Source organism: Pygocentrus nattereri, chromosome 15 (assembly GCF_015220715.1).
Source record: "Pygocentrus nattereri isolate fPygNat1 chromosome 15, fPygNat1.pri, whole genome shotgun sequence".
NCBI classification, from domain to species: domain Eukaryota; kingdom Metazoa; phylum Chordata; class Actinopteri; order Characiformes; family Serrasalmidae; genus Pygocentrus; species Pygocentrus nattereri.
In genome coordinates this window covers 9,025,941-9,036,548 of record NC_051225.1, presented here as the reverse complement: position 1 = coordinate 9,036,548, position 10,608 = coordinate 9,025,941, and positions in this window count along the sequence as shown.

Below are 10,608 nucleotides of genomic sequence, written 5' to 3'. Positions count from 1 at the left end.
AACAACAGGGAAATTCTCAAGTTAGAACCATGCAAAGAACCATTTATGAATTCAAATGTTTCTTTGAGTTACTCTAATCACTGGCTTCACTAAAGAACATGAAACAGTGTACTGAATGCAACACCTTGTGCAATCTGGGACCTAATGCATCCACCAACATGCTGCTATTCACCGCATCTCCGGTGTTGTCCTCATTTCCATTCATTCTTCTGAACCATGCCCTTCGGAGCGTGTGATCAGAGGGAGCGAGCAGGACGCCGCGCTCACACACACTGCCCTGCGCCATCTCCGTGCGGCTGCACAGCTGTATGGAGATGATGAAAGGTGGTATGAAAGCGGACGTGGCTGCTGCTGGCTCCGCAGTAGGGGGGCCGGATCAGAGCCAGGCTCCGGGCGGGAGGAGGGGGGGATGCTCACGGAGAGTCCAACGTTCTACCCCATCTGTCAGCCCGCCTGCCCACCCGCTCTCCCACTGCAGGAGAAAACACAAGACAAGCTGACAGATCGGGGATGAGCTCAGGGTCTGAGCTCTAGTTAGTGCAGCGGGCAAAGGGCGGCTTGAAAGCATGCTTAGCAGAGCTAGAGAAACACGTCAAGTGATGGTTTGAGCAAAAAGGAAATTCACAGTTTCCTTCTTAATCCAAATGTGGTCAAACAGCCAACACACTTTTGGTTGCTGGAGTTTCTCTATCTTTGCACTGGAGCTATGAGGCTAATGCAGCTAGCAAGTAGTGGAAGCTCGTAGCCGCTCATTAGCATCATGCGTCATCGCACACTGGCCTCAAACCACGTCAACTTGTAATCTCAGACTTGCTCATGTGGTTTCTGACACTGTAAAAATGGACAAAGGTACACACTTAGGGTTGACACCTCAGCCTGTGAAACGGTCCAAGACAACTGCTTCTTGATTAGTGAATGACTAGCTACGCTCGCAATGCTGGCTAAGGTACCTTTCACAAAAAGGTCATTAGAACCATTACACTTCAAATCTGATGGTCTTGCTTTCCAATAGGAATTGGCTACCTTTAGAGAACACTAGTTTCCTGTAGGACACCTTTGGATTCTTTTAGGAGACCATCAAATACATCTGGAATCAGTCGCAGAACATCTGTTTTTTTATCATTAGAATCTTTTACACTGTATTATCAGCCCATTAAGAAATGGCAAAATGACTAGGAAGAAATAGAAACCTTTAGGTGTGGTTAATGGTTTGTAACAGGGTAGATAGATATCAGTTCGGCTGCAAGACCTAATCCTCACAGTTAGCATCCTGCAATGTTGCCTAGCACCAACATGCCACCAACACTGGACCTTTAGGGAGTTTTTTCTTACATGAACTGTTTGATTAGATAAAAAAAAAAAAAAAAAAAAAGATGAATTAAAATCAAGAACATCATGCTGACATATAACATGGATTCTGGGACATTGTGCGTCCAAGAAAGAAACAACAGGGAAGCAAAATCAAGGGCCATGCAGGAAACAGTGGCAGCTCTGTTAGCATAGCTAAAAACAGGAGTAGCAGTCACCTTCACGCTTAAAGTTGGTCTGTAATTTGGTCCATTTTTTATAGAAAACAGTATGTCATCCAGTGTCAAACCCCAAAGCCAGTCTATGTAAGATTACATTAAAATTCAGCACAGTTTGAGGCAAGTGTGTTATGATTCGTAGCTCCAGCGCACAAATGAGCAGACCTCAAACACTGATCAGCTATATTTGTTCACTCATTTCTGGCTGAAACATCACTTTCAGTCTCCAGGCTTCGAACAGAAGAGGGAAAAGTTCTGTGAAGGCAGAGGAGAAGGGGAGTTCATGTTGCACTAATAACAGGGAAAGAGAGATAATTAGGGGTTGAAGTTTGAGATGGTGGAAGCCTTCGCCGCCAATCACACGGTGCACTCACGTTAAATCCTAACTAACAAGCCGGATCGTGCAAACATTTCACTCAGCCGGAAAATGATGCTTTTGAGTCGTCCTACGTGTGAGACAGAGCACTAATGCGCTAATGCATGCTAAAGAAAACATTTGCTATGATGTGCACAGTATGCTCCCATCTTTTGGCTCTGTTTGAATGCTGAAAGAAATTTGCCCATTACACACCAGTGTATACACAGTGATTCCTTTTACTTGGTCAGTAAGCCAGGCATGTACAAAGCACAGAAATCATGGAGGCAATTAAGTCGTTTACAAGTGGGCCGTGTAATCAAAAGTGAGAAATAGAGAAGAAAAACGAAATATTGAGAAATGTGGTGGAAATTTCGGGCACTGGTGTTTATGACCATAGTAAAAGAAAGCTAATAAGAAGCCGACAGCCACCAATTAGTGGACAAAAGAACAGAATATGGATACTGTATTTAGCTGTGCGGCACGCTTATAGATAACAGTGTGTCAGTCAGTGTCAAAGTCTATTTGAGATTTAACCCTTTAAAATCCCAGGCTTATTTTATAATAATAGTCATTACTCAGTAACCACACGGACTAGTATGCACTCAAGTTGAGCTGTTCTTTGGTTACAGCAGTGTGTAGTAGAACCTTGTGGTCATTTAAGGGGTTAAATAAGAGTCCTTTAGCAAAGGCAGTGGCCATTAGAACTTGTGGAAATCAACCCATTTTCCTTCTTTATTGTGATGTATATATGGGTGAAACAGTATCAGTGAGGGTTTCTGACCTAGCTGAAAGTTTTCTGTGTATGATGGTTGTGGGGGGTGGGCATGAAGCATAATATCATTGGTTAACATTATCATTGGTTAATCTCGCCCACTGGTGCACAGTGACATAACCAAAACTTAGAAGACGTTTTGGAGGCGGGTAAAAGTCATGACATTTTGATGGAAAATCTGGGGAAAGCAAGAATTTTGCCTTTTAAATGATATAATAAGATGAATCATGTTTAATATGACCAATGACATCAACTAACAAAGCAAAAAAGAGCAGTTTTGATTTCAGGTGGACTAAAGCTGAAAAGCTTTTTGCGTGGTTAAGACAGCAGTCTATGATGGAGAACCTGTTGTGCACAGTTGCTGAAAGAGCTTTTTCCAAAAAAGTCTCCATATCGTTGAGAGTGCTTTGATGTGAAATAGTGCATTGTAGAGAAACGTAGTGGCCAATTTTTTGTTTATTGACTCCACTTATTTATTTACGCCACTTTACAGTGGTGGTGATAGGAACCAGAGGTCTTAGAACACCTTGCATGTACATCTCCACCATGAATGGATTGTGTTTTAGACACAAATCTTGTTTCAGAACTATCACAAGACAATATCTCAAGCATCAGGTGTTTCATTTCCAATCTTTTCAGTTAACAGCTTTCTGTTAGGGAGTTTTGAGAGACATTAAACTCTTACGTTATGATGTTGTAATTCCACTGAATTTTCCGCTATTGTTACAAATCACAGAACCCTTTTTCTGATAGTAAGAGCTTATTTGAATTGATGCAGTTTGCATGATGCAAAAGAGTGTCTTCCTCCTTTACCTATTAGCATTAGCCTTGTAGCTTCCATGCAAAACTAAAGAAGCAAACTTTAGACATTGGACATGTCTTGGTTGATTGACCATATTTAGGGTGACGAGAAAATTGGGTAAATTAGATTTTCTGCCAAACCATCACTTTAACCCTTTACCTACTAAAGGTCACTCTAGTTCTGCTGTTCACTGCACCTTTTTTGCACAACAAATGTCTTCAATTTGAATAGAATTCAAATCACCAGGCCTTATACTCTGGCAGTAATTGTGATACTCCATCCTTGTGGTTTCTTCTATTTTATTTTACAGGCGTGAAAAAAATAACTGGCATTTGCTTTTGGTCATACACTGATTTTAATATCTATGCTAGTGACCTGGCCTCTGACAACAAGGCGCGGACGTACCACACTCTCCGACTCTGCATTATGCTTCAACGCATAATTTCTGTTTTAGCAGGCGGGGTCAAAGGGCCAACCTTTTCAAGTTTCCAGTAATACTATGATTTCAGTTAAGAGTGTTTCCCAGAACCCACGGCCTGGTTCTGCATCGCCTTAGCTTTGCATCTGCCTCCACACACTCGGCTGCTGAGAAGAAAGGCTCAGTGTGCGCGTGGCGCAGCTCAGTGCGCACTGAAATCGAAACTGAGCGTTAAGGAAGAAAGACGCCGCTGTGGCTAAAGCCCTCCACCACACTGCTGTGCTCCAAAATGGCCCAACGATTCTTCACATGGGTGATAGTCCTTGTCCTCCTCCTCCTCCTTCTTTTAGCGCCCGTAGCATGGACGGCTGAAGTGTCTCGTGATGATGACTGTTCTACACTCAAAACTCTTTGAGTGACGTATGTAGGAAAAACAAGACCCAACAAGATGGTGTATCATTTGGCTCATGTTCCGGACTTTGCTTCTATCATGTGTGGTCAGCGATGGCCCTGAATATCTTATTGCAACTAGTGCTTGGAGCATGGAACTTTGGGGCCCATGCATGAAATGTTCAGGGGCCCCAAAAGTTCCTTACTCCAAGATCAGGCAGTTGGTCTGTAATTGCCCTTTGGGGCCCCTGAACGTTTCATGCATGGGCCCCTTGCATCACCTCATTTCCTTTAGCAGAACCTGTCTCAGCATTAAATGTGTGCTAAAATTTTCATGAACCTACTTTTTTTCGTTATAGCTACAGAACTCCAGTGCCATGTCTGAAATGATCCTTTAATCACTAGGCACTCTAGTAAGTCTGGATCACTACACAACCAAACAACACAGTGCATTATGGGTATCTCTGCTAAGGTACATCAGTTGCACTGTACTTATCGCAGTGCTGTGTGGAATTGTTTAAGTGCCCTACTCAGTACATAGTGCACTATTTTTGTGGTTCAGCCAATTTGTAGCAGTGTCCAAAACAGTGCAAAAGGTTCAATGCACTCAAACAGCACAATGCATTATGGGTATGCCTAATCCGCTAGGGTACATTGGTTGTATGCTACCTATTGCAATGCACTGTGGGATTGTTTAAATCTGGATCACTACACAACAACAATCCACTAGGGTAAACGGTTGCGTGCTACTCATCCCAGTGCAGCATGGGATTGTTTGAGTGCCCTATTCGCTACATAGTGCACTATTTTTGTGGTCCGGCAAATTTGTAGCATTGTCTGAAAACATAGCGCAGAAGGTCCGGTGCATTATGGGTATCCCCAATCCACTAGGGTACATTGGTTGTACGCTTTTTATTGCAGTGCACTGAGGGATTGATTGAGTGCACTGGATCTTCTGCACTATGTTTTTGGACACCATTACAAAATGAATTGCAAAAATAGTGCAATTTGCAGTGAATAGAGCACTGTTTCAGACTTAGCTTAGGTCTTACTTGGCATGTAGCAAGCTGTGAATATAAACATTAGCAACATGTCTGCATTAGACCACCAAAAAAAGCTAGCCAGATAAAGGCCCACCAACCATTCATCCCCTGGTCCCTATAACTAGATGATCTGGGCCTATGATGATGGCATGGTTATGCTGAAATTATGTAGCAGGGTGCACATAAAATGTTACCAAATGCACAAAAGTGAAAATAGAATTCAGGCTTTCAGCTGCTACTATTGTTTTTAGTTATGCAGCATAAGCCGTAAGTCTGAGACTCGTGGATCCAGTGCAAAACAAATTTTAAAGCATTTTCTTTTGGCGCTCTTAAATGCATCAGACGTCTGGTTCCTATTCCCACTACTGTGAACAGTTTTCACTCTCTAGAACAGAGTATTTCACATCAAACCACACTGAATAACTTTGTTTGCATCTTATCCATTTAATTATCATGAAACTGAAGACATCAGTGGAATTCCCTATCATTTACAATGAAATGGGTTTCACTGTCGAGACACCAAGTGGAGTCTTTGGATAAAGCGTATTGCTCCTTTGCCAGTTCCCAGTGCAGTTGCAAAGGATGAATAGTAATCTGTTTGCAATGTCACATAGACCTTATTTATGCAGCTGCTTTAACTAAATTAACCTTTAATGCTTCTTTTTTCTGTCTTTCACTGAAGTTCCAGATCACACAGGACAGCACTGGATGTCTCTCATGCTGTTCCAGCTGTCTAACCATATCACTGAGCACTGCCCTATTACTGTGAGCTGGAAAAGGAAGCCATGGGACATGCAACCAGTCTCGTAAAGCTGGAGGGGTGCCAGAGAGACCCCCAAGAGACAGCTGCTGATATGCAAATGGTTTTATGAGTTTAATGTGTATGATGGAGCAGTTTCGTCCACCCACACTCAAGTTCCCGCCACAAATGCAGCGCTGTTTGCTGTTAGATGTGTTTTAGAGACATTTGTAGAGTGTTCTTATGAGTGGTCTGGCTGTCTTATCTCTCGCTCTAGCAAAGGGGTCATTGTGCACAAGCTTAAAGACATGCTAGTGAACTTTATCAAGTGTATCAACAGTATTTGTTCACCCTCCCTCCTCTCACTCACCCACAAGCCACAAGCATGCCCTAGAAATTAATAATCGCCACCTTTGCCCGCACGCCCCTCATCACATCTCATTTACCGATCATGAGAACAAGACCTAACCTGTTGCTCTATGCGTCGTGAACCATAAGCTCCGCCGCAGTTAGAGGCCCAGACATGTAGTCTAATTAGGAGCTGTCGAACTTAATTGTGTTGTAAGGGGTTGCTCAAAGAGGGGGGTGGTGGCTGGAGAGGCCTGCTGTAGAAATGATTGGGGCTTCTTAAAGGCCAAGCTATCTTTTTAGCTCCTTGCTCAGCAGGTGAAAACAAGGCAGGCTGATTTACGTCTCCAGCGAGGCCTCCACTTCACTCGAAGCCACAGCTAAATGCTGGTCTAGGACTTCGAAATGTCAAGAGCCGCCTTTACAGGAACAAAAGGCCGAACCGATCTCAAATCACCAGTTCGAAGCTACTTTTCTCTGACAGTAGGAGTTGTGACATGTACTTTCCGAAAATAACAGCTGACATCATTGTCGTACCTAAACACCTCCTGTACGATCTGATATGGTGCCAGGTTTGAGCTTTAGACAATGCCCTCTGAAGGACCAAAGAAGCAGCGTCGGTCCACAGTCGCAACAGCACGTCAATCAGAAAACTTGGTTGGGCCCAATATAGGCTGTGGTTGAAGTCGCAAGCCACATTTGCAAGAGCATACACGTCGTTGAGGTTTGATTAAGTGGAAAATACAGAAAAACCCACACACATGAAACAGATCACTCGATGAGATGTTCTTTGGAATCTTGAAACAGGAATAAAATTGCCAGCGAAAGAGAAGTCAGATGACACAATCCCACTATATGTATGGTGGGGTCATCACTATCAGAATTAAATTACTGGTACCCCATCTTCCTTGTACACAATTACATAGGTGCCATAATGGTGGCGCGTCTGTATAAGTGTGAGATATGACTTGTATTGCTGCAAGTCAGGGGGGGTTTCCCTCCAGAACAACATAAAAGCTGTGATTATCTGAAATGAGTTAAAAGTGCCTAAGATGAGAGGGTAGGCAGGAAGTAGGGTGAAGACCCAAAAACGTATGATAAAAAATACTTGTATCTGTGCATGTGACTCTGGTCATTGTCAACAATCCAAAAGAATAACAGGTGAAAACCCAATAATGAGCTTACGCTCAGTAATGTACATTCCTGTAACACAAATCTGTATCAAGAGCAAATACACAACTTAAGAATTTCCCTCATTAAAAAAAACAAGAAATCTGACTTTACTGATCTGTTGGGTTTGCTCAAAAGATTTAATGACATTTTGTTTATATTCATTTGAGTTTAACTTGTTTAACTTAAATCTTTTTCTTACATATGATCGCTGCAGGGGGGACTTTACAGGACTTTTACTGTAAATATGTGAAACAAGACCATTTCTTTAGTCATTTTGGATCATTTCTGGTGATCTGTTCGTCATCACATTTTAACACAATATAAAGGATAAATAGCATTTTCAGATAAACAAACGCCCCCCAAAAAACAATACATCCAGAGATGCAAGTTTTTGTTCCAACAGCAAGAGCGTACTGAATTTGTGCGTTATTATAGCTAATTTAAATAAATACAACCCAAACTCAACTTAAATATAACTTCCTTTCAACTCTCTGTTTTCTTCTATTTATGTTTTGTTATTGCTTCTTTAAAAAAGACAAATTGAAAACCTATAAAAAATAAACTGTATCCCCGTCCCTGTATAAACCCCGGGTATCCTCGTTTCCATCCCTAACAAGGAAGCTTATAAACAAAAAGGCCAACTTAATGCATTAATGAATCAATTAAAATACAAATCTAAAAAAAAAGGATTACAAATAACACACACACACTCACACACACACACATTTTTGAAGCTGCTTATCCTTCTGGGTCGCGGGGGGCAGTCATTGGATGGAAGGCTGGATACACCCTGGATGGGTCACCAGTCCATCGCAGGGCAACTACAAATAACATGAATAAATAACAAATATTAAATAAAAAGGGAAAAAAAAAGAATTTTTAATAAATTAGTAAATAAATCAAATCAATCAGTCAAGTCAGAATGTCTGCGGTCATTATGTAATCCATAACTCTTGAACTCTGGTCCTTTTATGGTGGAGTTAGCAGCAGTTGGCCCAGCTGAGGAACACATGCAAAAAAAAAAAAAAAGTGAATGAACACAGGAAACCTCACACGGGCAGGAAGTGGGGCTGCTGCTATGGTAACAAACTGAAAGCAGGAGCCCTGGTGGAGCTGCTGCGAATCGCTCCCTTTTGACGTCATTTCGCGCTCAGAGAGAGCAAGAGAGAGCAGCTGCCCAAGACATAAAATAAACAAAGAGAAGGATGAACTTTAAAATGCTCGCTCAGAAATGCAGCACGAAGAGGACGGCCAAATGTTTGGAAAGGCGCTGTCTTCTCAGAAAAAACAAGCCCTTTTCTTGGCGGGGCGCGGTTCCCCATCACAAGGAACATTTACATAATAGTTTTCTTCTGGCGCTGCAGCAGATCAGGAGATAAGTTAGGAAGCAGAAGTATTTCAAGTGCTTTGTGTATGAAAAAGGTCATGGATTCCTACCATTCAAATTCACTTCAGTTCAGCTCAGCTGTCCGGTCTAATTAAGCTGGACAACAGGATTATAACAGTAGTAGTGGATGCCATTCTCAGTGGCGTTGGGGTTGTTTACTAGCCCTGGTGTCAGGCTCTGTGCCGTTGGTGTGCATGATGCTGAGGCTGAATGAAGCCGGGAGGTGACGTGGTTTCCTTTTATGGCCATGACTTTCTCAGAACAATTGTTTAGTCTCACACTCTCAGCGTTTTTGGACTGAGACTTTCATTCTGTTTAACTTCGTTGGTAGGAGGTACAGAAGGGAAGAAGAAACTACTCTGGTGCCACCCCCTCCATCTCCCCCACCAAACACATACATGCACGCACAGCCGTTTCAACTGCTGTGCAAAAGTGGAGTCATTTGACTGTGGATAAATGAACAGGGGAAATGATTATTTTGACAATTGTTTTTCTTATTTGAAACGCTGTCTGTGCATATAGCCATTCAAATGTACACAAATTATGTGTTTAATATCCAAAAGAATAGAAATAAGTATTTAGACTATATTTAAATATACACAGACTAGGCAAAACATCAGGACCACTCACAGAAAGTGCAAAAACATTGACCTGGCCCTGTCCACTGTTGAAAGCGTCACATTACATTGGGCACACAGAGTCAGAACTAGGCCTTGAAGCAGTGGAAGAAGTGCCTGTGCCGATGAGTCCAGCTTTCTTTCACATCATATGCATGGCATTCACCTGGGGAAGTGATGGCACCAGGATGCACTGTGGTAAGAAGACAAGCTGGTGGAGGGAGTGTGATGCACTGGGCAAAGTTGCTGGGAAACCATGGGTCTAGAATTCATGTGGACTTCAGTTCACGTGACACCATCGTCAACATTGCTGTAGAACAGGTACACCTCTTCATGGCAGTGATACTCCCTGATGGTCTCTTTAAGGAGAATGCACCCTGACACATTGTATAAACTGTCTAGGAATGGTTTGAGGAACATAATGAAGAGTTCAAGGTGTTGCCCTGGTCTCCAAATGGGATGTGCTGGAACAATAAATCAGATGGGCAGCGGGTACAGGATTTAACCTCTTAAAACCCAGGCTTATTGCATACTAAATCAGATGGGCAGCAGGTACAGGACTTAACCCCTTAAAAACCCAGGCTTATTGCATACTAAGGCTTCATTCGTAACACAAAGGGACTTCAGTGCAAACTGGCTGAGCTATTTTTAGGTTATAGAATTGTGCAATTAAACTTTGGGCCTGCTGGTGGGCTCTGGCCGTTTAAGGAGTTAAAGGATCTGTTGCTAATGTCTTTTTATGCCAGAGACCACAGGGCACCTTCAGAGGATTAGGCAGGTCAGAGCTGTTTTGGCTGCACGTGAAGGACCAACAGCATATTAGGCAGTTTTGTTTCATCAGGGAATTTCTGTAATAAACCAAAGTTCTAGATATTAGTATTGCTAAAGATCTATTCTTGTGCAAGTTGCACCCAGTGTCATTATAAAGGACATTGTCAGAGAATGAGAAGATTTAACACAATAAGTAGCAATCACGGTGGAGAAGCTTGCTTAAGTTCTCAGGAACAACATTATTAAGTGCTACAGAAAAGCAAC